The 9680-nt window shown below is 34.5% G+C and overlaps 4 non-coding genes across 4 annotated transcripts; all 4 read left to right on the top strand.

The window, feature by feature from the left end:
• Positions 1–403: 403 nt before the first annotated feature.
• Positions 404–492, top strand: LOC115956184. The gene has a single exon (XR_004084275.1). It is a non-coding gene; the product is annotated as a small nucleolar RNA R12 (small nucleolar RNA).
• Positions 493–691: 199 nt separating this feature from the next.
• On the top strand, positions 692–775 carry LOC115956107. Its single transcript, XR_004084262.1, has one exon. It is a non-coding gene; the product is annotated as a small nucleolar RNA SNORD24 (small nucleolar RNA).
• A 731-nt stretch (positions 776–1506) lies between these two features.
• LOC115956190 lies at positions 1507–1595 on the top strand. The gene has a single exon (XR_004084276.1). It is a non-coding gene; the product is annotated as a small nucleolar RNA R12 (small nucleolar RNA).
• A 165-nt stretch (positions 1596–1760) lies between these two features.
• On the top strand, positions 1761–1845 carry LOC115956112. Its single transcript, XR_004084263.1, has one exon. It is a non-coding gene; the product is annotated as a small nucleolar RNA SNORD24 (small nucleolar RNA).
• The last annotated feature ends 7835 nt before the right edge of the window (positions 1846–9680 follow it).

Genomic DNA, 9680 nt, shown 5'->3' on the forward strand with positions numbered 1-9680 from the left:
CTCCCAAAAGCCTCCAGAGCTTTCATCCATTCTTGTTTTTCTGTCTTTTTTCCTTTTGTTCTTCTGTATCTATTGATTTTATGTGTTTTTGTTTATATGGGTCTAGTAGGGTTTGGTTATACGATGGTTGATTAAGCCTAAAATTGCAATTCTGTGATCTGAAAACTTTGTCATTGGGGTCATGGAATCTATCATTAGGCGATATTGAAGTTTTATGTTACTTGTATCTATTCCATACTTGTAATTCTGCCTTTAGCTCCGGGTTTCCTCTTCTTAGGATATTTTTCTCGGTGACAAGGCTGATACATTTTTTTTCAAAAAAATTTCTATTGTTTTGAAACATACCCATTAAGCTATTTAATTGAATCTGTGACTGGTATGTATTTTTTCTTTGAATTAGAGATGTTGGATGATGAAAAGAATCATTCGGATTCCCAATGATATTTTCTTTGCCGAAATATGTGATATCCTAACCAGCTACTTCTGACAACATCTTAATGTTATTTATTTCTTCTTTCTCTGATTTTTTTTAAAAAAATTTTAAAAAAGGTTTTTTTTTTTTTTTTTTAAGAATTGCTTTTATTTACAACTTATATGATTTTTTTTATTAAAAAAAAACTGGGTTTTGTTTGGTTTTTAAGAATTGCTTTTATTTTATTTAAAACTTAGATGATTTTTTTAGGGTTATAGAGGCCGGTGATGTAAGGATTAATATTTGCTACTCTTGATGGGAATTCCCATTTGATGAATTTTATCCACCAAGATCTCTGAGGCCTCTTTTTTACTCTGATTTCAATTTCTTTGCTTCTTGGTTTGTTGTTTATTAGGCCTCTGAATATTGTTTTTAAGGTTGTATTTTCAATTGTGTTTAACATATTAATCTAATTCTATTAGGTTTTAATTGGTTTTAAAAAATGGGCTTAAAGAATTTGTTTGCCTTTGCTTTTTTGGGTAGTTTCTACTTTGGTTGCTTTCAAAACTGTAATTTTACATTCAAAATCAATAAGAAATTTTCTGACAATTTAGAATGATTTAAAGTAAATGATCTAATCATATTGAAAAGCTTGTATAATGATAACATAATTACTTGAACACAATTTCTCAATTTCATTTTCATTAGTGGAATTATAACTCAATGTGGTAATGTACAGCCAAAATCTTCCTTTTCTTGTCCCCAAGCTTATAGTTGCAGGACCAATTACTGTCTCATAGCAGAAAGTCGATTAAAACTTGGTTCCTGAATAAAAGGACCCGTAAGGTCATAACTACTGAATTAAATTTAACAGCAGATTTACACACAAGATTTGAGAACACCAAAAGTAATTAGAACTTACATTGGACAAGGCCCATGAGCAGCTTGGAAGACGTAAATATTACCCATTAAGCTATTTAAAAAAGGCTGATACATTTACAAAAAAAAAAAATTTCTCTTATTTTTAAACATTACCCATTAAGCTATTTAAATGAATGTGTGATTGGTATATATCTATTTCTTTGAATTAGAGATGTTGGATGATGAAAAGAATCATTCGGATTCCCAATGATATTTTCTTTGCCGAAGTATGTGATATCCTAACCAGCTACTTCTGACAACATCTTAATTTTATTATTTTTTTCTTTCTGTGTTTTTTTTTCTTTTCTTTTTTTTAATTAAAAAAACTGGGCTTTGTTTGGATTTAAAGAATAGCTTTTGTTTGTTTATTTTATTTAAAACTTTTTTTTTTTTAGAAATATTTTATTTGAAACTTAGTTGAATTATAGGCCGGTGATGTAAGGATTAATATTTGCTACTCTTGATGGGAATTTACCATTTGATGAATTTTATCCACCAAGATCTCTAAGGCCTCTTTTTTCACTCTGTTTTTCAATTTCTATTTTTCTAGGTTTGTTGTTTTATCGGGCCTCTGAATATTGTTTTTCAGGAATCATTGATCGAAATTCTGACAATTTAGAATGAGTTGAAGTAAAAGATATCATAATACTGAAATACTTATATAATAATCACATATAATTGCTGATACACACAATTTCCTCAAGTTGTGGAAGTATAACTCAATTTGGTAATGTACAGTAAAAATTCATCCTTTGTTGTCCCCAAGCCTATAGGGGCATGACCAATTACTGTTTCAAAACTATTGCAGAAAGACGATTAGAAATTTAGACCTGATGTTTGATCTCAACTGGTCTCTTGTTCTTGAATATAAGGACCCCAAGAAGGACCTAAGCAGCTTTAAGGCATGGCAACTTCATATGAAACACTCGGATTAAAAACTAGTAGAGAAAGAAAATTACAAACAAGAACTAGTAAAAAATTACAAACAAAAACTAGAAAAAACAAACTCGTAGAGAAAGAAAATTACAAACCAAAACAAGTAAAAACTTAAACTTGTTAACTCAACATATATTGTAGCATTACTCTTTCATTATTTCATAAAGGATTAAAAGGAGACAATATTATGAGATATTTCTCTATAAACATGCAGGGCTTACAATTGTTGTGAGAGGAACATCTTATAAGATGTTGTATCAATAAATAGTTTTTAATTTACTAATGATAATGGAAAGTTTTAAAAAGTTTATTGTACAAGTGAGTCTAAAACCTACTTCAAACAAAATATACTTTCGACACAAACATTTTTTTGGTTTTAGTTCAAAGTTATAATTGACAATAGAAAGATCGAGTGTGTCTACTTAACTATATTTAAGTGATATATACACATGTATCTTTTGTTGGTTCTAGTCAAATTTTATATCTTGAAAAATGTTAAGAAACTTGTAACTAACTTCTCCTAATTCTCAAAAAATAAAAGAAAATGAAATAACTTCTCTTAAGAGTTCAAAAACTATAGATCTAGACATATTTCTTACTCATAAAAACTATAGGATTAACTTTTTCAATACACACACACACACATATATATATATATATATTAACTATATTTAAGTGATATATACACATGTATCTTTTGTTGGTTCTAGTCAAATTTTATATCTTGAAAAATGTTAAGAAACTTGTAACTAACTTCTCCTAATTCTCAAAAAAATAAAAGAAAATGAAATAACTTCTCTTAAGAGTTCAAAAACTATAGATCTAGACATATTTCTTACTCATAAAAACTATAGGATTAACTTTTTCAATACATATATATATATATATATTGGTAAATAGTTTTTTTTTTTTTTTTTAACTGGGCCCCGAGGAAGTGGGGAGAGAAAGTATTCTTCTTGCTAATTAATTAATCAATTAAGGACAATGGATGAAATTTGGGGTTCCAGGCTTCAAGTTCCCTCATTCGAGGTAGGTTTGGCTTGTACGACTAGAACGAATGGAAGGGGAAAGTTACAAATCAAAATGGAAGTAAATGAGTTACGCCAAAAAAAAAAAAAAAAAAAAAAAATCGTCCGTACGTGGAAACTCAAAGAAACAATATAAGGTTTAGAAGCAATCGTTAAACTTGTCTTTTCATTATTTTTGTTTTTACTTTTTTTAAAACTTAATAATTTTAGTTAATTTAAAAAATTCTTAATCTTTTTACCATGGCTCTTATGTTTGGATGGAGAGAAATTGAGGAAGAGGAAAAAAAGTAGAAAAAAAGTTGGTAAGAACTAAGAATATAATATGTTGTAATTAGTGCATAACAAAAGTTGTCTATTATAAATCTGTATATATCCATGTAAAACTAATATTATTACAAGTTGATGAAAATGTCATGATAAAAAATTGGTAAAATTTTTCTATTTATGATGAACTATGCCCTCCTTTTATATGAGGGCATGCCTCTGGTGGATTTTGTACATAGAGTGCACCCTTTAGCCTTTAGATAGAGATGTACACTCAACTAATCAATCTGATGAATTTGAGTCAAGAAAACAAGATACCTCGGGTTGGGTTGATTTTTTTTTTTTTTTTTTTTTTTAAATGAAACTTTTGGGTTAGCTTGGTTTTAGGCTTTCAAAAAATTATATCCAAACTACTTTAACCTAACCCGTCTCAATACTTCGAATTAATTTTCTAAAAGTTGATTGTTGGATATATATATATATATATATTAAGGTTGGGTTGACAAAATTTCCAATTCCAGTAACATAACCCAATCCATGCTATTAATTTAATAGTTAACAATTATATATTTTAACATTATTAATTTAATGTTATAAAAAAAAAAAAAAAACGTTGTTAATTTAATTTATTTTTGGATTTTAAGACTTAGTTTAGATTAATTAGTTTAATTTATTTTCATATTTTTTACTTAATTTGGATGAAACTATAATAAGTTAAAATAGTTGAATAAAAATCCAATTATTTATTAGATAGGGCAATATGGCGCTAACCCAATTCATATAGTTTTAATTGGAAATTTCTCATTTGACAAGGTTTGATTGGATGGAAAAATACTCCAAACTTATCCCAACTTATGGACACATTTATATATTAATATGAGATGAAAACATAAAACGACCAACTGAACTAAGTGCTCATTTGATAATTTGTTTTTGAAATTGACTTTTTGAAAGGGACAAAGCCTCCATCTAATACTTCAATGTATTGGATGAGACACATTGTGTGCGCGTGATCGAGTTGTATTGAGAGTACTTATTAGAGCACTAGCATTAAATATGTTAAATACTAAATGTAAGGACACGATTCGCGACGGACCGTAACAGTATCAGGTTCGCGCCACGTAAAAAGGCCCAAACAATATCATTTGTAGAGCGTGGGTTTAAAAGGCTAGGTCTTGATCGCCAGGCGGTGGGTTTTTCGTGGTATTCGTGCGTGTCTAGGTCATCTTCACCCATGGAGTCTTTCTCTTGGAAGTGGGCTGGGAGGCTCTGGTTTTTTGCCATTTTTCCCAGCTTCCTCTCTAAGTTACTGATTTTTCCTTTTATACTCGCCTGTGTTCACTGTCCTTCGTCCACGTATAGGGTCAACATTTCCAAGGCTGATATTTGTCCCATCAGCCCATACCCAAAGTCGTTGGGGGTGGTTGTAAAAGTCAAAGAACGCGGCTATGTCAGGTTAAGAGTATTAAATGGCAGTAAGGGCAGCTTTCCCTGGATATTTTAGATATTTTAGATCTTTCTTCCAAGTTTCAGTCCTATACCGTTTTTACCCCTCTTTCTGGGGGGACTTTGGGTCTGCCGAGGACTAAACTGCCCTCGGCGGTATCCATAGGCTATCTTGTTGAGCTTGGGCCATAGCCCTCCTCGGCTTGGGCCTTTGGATTCTCCCCAGGTAGATGGGTCTGGCTCATAAATCATTTAGGCCCCACAATAGCCCCTCAAAACCCGGCTGTCCAACCTCTTAGTTGGAAAGGGGGGTTTTGGTAATGCCGAGCTTTTATGATGGCTCCTTTAATTCGGCCTTTCATTAATACTGATGGTTTTCCATCTATCCAAGAAATATACTGATCTACGAGGCGTTTTTTGATTTTACTCCTGACGCGTTCTCGTCGTTTGATTATTCAAAACACGCTTTTAATGACTTCCCTTTACGAGACTCATTTACATTCGACGGTTCGTCTGACGAGGCGGAGAAATGGAACGGACACATCTTCGTTTTCAGATTCTTTTGGAAACCTGAACGAATTTAATGCCTTCCGTTTTGCCTTTCCTATAAGAAGACAAGTAGGAGGCTATCACTTTCGTGCTGAGACCCTTTTATTTTTCTGAGATTTGAAACCCTTTGCCTCCCTTAGCGTTTACTTAACCTAGTAGTTATATACTAAATCACAGTACATTCACCATAACAAATGATAAAGAAACCATACCCCTCCTCAAAGCGTCATGTTCTAATAAAACTCGAAATGGCTCGGTCAGGGCAAAGATGGCGGAGGCTTAAGATTCGTCTTACCTTCCTTTCAGCTAAAATCCGAAGCAGGGACTCGTCACGTCAAACTTTCGGCGTGACTGAGTCGAGAACACCCATCATCAGTACCAACCGCGCTCTCATGAGCATACCTAATATGGCTCCAGTGTGTTGGGAGTCAGGATCGAGGCAGGGACTAAGTGCCCCTGCTTCTTCCTCTCTTCGTTCACTGGCGCCTCATTTTACCTCCCTTTCTTAGTCTTCCCAGCACTAGTTCCATTTTGGTGCTTTTCTTTCTCCCTCTTTTGCTCATTTTTCTTTCTTTTCATCTCTTCTCTCTTCTTCTCCTCCTTCTTTACTCATGTCCTCCATCTTCTTCATTCATATCCTCCATCTTCTTCTTCCTTCTCCTTCAAATTCTTCTTCCTTCTCCTTCATCTTTTTCCAAATAAGGTTCTTCTTTCGATATGAGCAATACTGAGGCAGAAATTGGAGAGACTTTGAAGACGAGTTTAAAAGACACCTGGCTGTTTACTTATCTGTACTGCGAATGTTAGGGTTGTTTCGGCAGCTCACCTTTTGTATAGGCTTGTTTGAGCCCCTCTTTGTACGTTGTAATAATTTTTCATATTAATAAAAATTGTTGTTATTTTACTTCGCATGCTCTGTCTCTATGTTTTTACAAATTTGCAAATGCTGCTCAGCACAATAATATAGCATTTGAATCGATGACAACTAAGGCCAAAATACTTGCTAATAAAAAGAAGTCACCACAACTTTAACAGAATTGCTTGAACTAGCAATGTGTACCTATGAATAACGGTAATTGCCCGAAAAAATACCGAGATTAGAACTGGATGCTCTATGCGGCGTAGGAAGTAATCGTTCGAAGACAGATCACCCGCAAAAATGAACAGCCCCCTTAGGCTACCGAATAGTGGAGTGCCCCACCATCATCCTAACACTTTTATTGGCCTTAACATTTTACAGTATCTGAGCCGGGGACTTTTCCCATCCGAGCAGTTATAAAACTTGTAATTTTTTTTTTTTTTTACTTGGTTTCCCCATAGGCTTGAGTCCGAGGACCATGCAAGGCCTTGGTTCTGTCCAAAACTTGTAATTTTTTCTTTTTTGTACTTGGTTTCCCCATAGGCTTGGGTCCGAGGACCATGCAAGGCCTTGGTTCTGTCCAAAACTAGTTTTCCTCATCCAGGTAGTTGGTTTCCCATAGGCTTGAGTCCGAGGACTATGCAATGCCTTGGTTCTGTCCAAAACCTAGTTTTCCTCATCCAGGTAGTTGGTTTTCCCATAGGCTTGAGTCCGTGGACTATGCAATACCTTGGTTCTGTCCAAAACCTAGTTTTCCTCATCCAGGTAGTTGGTTTTCCCATAGGCTTGAGTCTGAGGACTATGCAATGCCTTGGTTCTGTCCAAAACTTAGTTTTCCTCATCCAGGTAATTGGTTTTCCCATAGGCTTGAGTCCGAGGACTATGCAATGCCTTAATTCTGTCAAAAACCTAGTTTTCCTCATCCAGGTAGTTGGTTTTCCCATAGGCTTGAGTCCGAGGACTATGCAATGCCTTGGTTCTGTCCAAAACCTAGTTTTCCTCATCCAGGTAGTTGGTTTTCCCATAGGCTTGAGTCCGAGGACTATGCAATGCCTTGATTCTGTCTAAAACCTAGTTTTCTCTTTGTGTGGGATCTTGGCTTTAGGGGAGTTAGCTCCTCAGCCAAGCCCCTAGAGTTTATCCATACGATTAACGCTACCAAGTGCCTAGTTTGCTCTTTACGGGGGACCTTGGCTTTAAGGGAGTTAGCTCCTCAGCCAAGCCCCTAGTCAAGAAACGTAGCCCCTAGCAAAACTTTATACTAGAATTCTATAACCAACGGTTAGAAATAACAAAGAAACTTTATCGACCCACCTCCTATACCAACACACAAGCCTTTCCCACAGACGGCGCCAATTGTACGGACACGATTCGCGACGGACCGTAACAGTATCGGGTTCGCGCCACTTAAAAAGGCCCAAACAATATCATTTGTAGAGCGTGGGTTTAAAAGGCTAGGCCTTGATCGCCAGGCGGTGGGTTTTTCGTGGTATTCGTGCGTGTCTAGGTTATCTTCACCCATGGAGTTTTTCTCCTGGAGGTGGGCTGGGAGGCTCTGGTTTTTGGCCATTTTTCCCAGCCTCCTCTTTAGGTTACTGATTTTTCCTTTTATACTCGCCTGTGTTCACTGTCCTTCGTCCACGTATAGGGTCAACATTTCCAAGGCTGATATTTGTCCCATCAGCCCATACCCAAAGTCATTGGGGGTGGTTGTAAAAGTCAAAGAACGCGGCTATGTCAGGTTAAGAGTCCTAAATGGCAGTAAGGGCAGCTTTCCCTGGATATTTTAGATATTTTAGATCTTTCTTCCAAGTTTCAGTCCTATACCGTTTTTACCCCTCTTTCTGGGGGGACTTTGAGTCTGCCGAGGACTGAACTGCCCTCGGCGGTATCCATAGGCTATCTTGTCGAGCTTGGGCCATAGCCCTCCTCGGCTTGGGCCTTTGGATTCTCCCTGGGTAGATGGGCCTGGCCTATAAATCATTTGGGCCCCACACTAAATTTTTTAATATTTAGCACATCAAACACCAAAAAACAAGCTGCAATAGATGTTTCTAAATGCCAGCAAATTTTAGTATTTATGACCATACCATTCTACTAGTAGAAGGGTACAAACTTAAATGCTAAAACATGCTACAAATAAGTGCATTCACATTTGGTATTGCAAATGCTACATGTAAGAGAATTTTAGCATTAATGCACCAAACAAGCCTAGCATCAAGACTTGCAAACACCAACTATTGCAAAAAAATTTACAATAGTGCTACAATGCAATTCTATCTTTAGAATTGCACTATAGCACTATTCTAAAAAAAAAAAAAACTAATATTTTATTCACTTTATCAAATCCTCTCTCTCTGTAGGTTTTGGGTTTTTGTTTTTATTTGAGTTTTAGGATATATTATTTTATTGTATAGAAATATTATTTTAATGTGTTATATTATAAAATAAAAGTTGGGACGCTAAGAGTATTGTAAAATTGTATGGTATAATTGATAATGTAGCCTTTTAGGATAGTAAAATAGGATGAGATAGAATTTTGGGATGTGAATGCTCTAAGTGGTTGGTTGTTGCTTGTTGCTTGTGTGGGGGGTTTTACTTTTATCTTGAATTTTTTTTAAAAGGTTAGGGTTTTTTTTTTTTTTTTTTAAAGTTATTTTAATAAGTGGTGTGCTAAAGTAAGAGACTTGGTGTAGATTGTATTGTAAATATTATACTAAAATAAAATGTAAATTGTAAATTACACCCTTAAAATTTGTGGGTGTTTTGATTTTATACCCTAATGTTTCAGAATTTGAATTTTACCCTCTAAATTTTAGGGGTGTTTGGATTTTACTTCCTAAAATTTGGAGTGTAAAATTTAAATGCATCCAAATTTTAGGAGGTAAAATCCAAATTCTGAAATGTCAGGATGTAAAATCGAAATACCCTCAAATTTTAAGGTATAAAATTTAAAATTTAAAATTTTAAAGTGTAAAATTCAAGTATCCTCAAATTTTAGGGGTGTAATTTATAATTTACCTTAAAATAAATAAAGTAATGCTCTGGTGACTAAAAAATATATATATATATATATATTTTAATAAACAAGCTTAAAAAAAAAAAAAAAAAAAAGTCCAACTCGTAAGTGGGCCCCATGTCATTGGCCCAAAATAATTGAATCTAGAAAACCCACGGACATTAGAAAGAACCAAAAAACCGTGTCAAACACCCATTGGTACTTCACCAACACACCCCCCACAAAACCAGTAACAATATCACCCCC

This window comes from Quercus lobata, chromosome 1 (genome assembly GCF_001633185.2).
Source record: "Quercus lobata isolate SW786 chromosome 1, ValleyOak3.0 Primary Assembly, whole genome shotgun sequence".
NCBI classification, from domain to species: domain Eukaryota; kingdom Viridiplantae; phylum Streptophyta; class Magnoliopsida; order Fagales; family Fagaceae; genus Quercus; species Quercus lobata.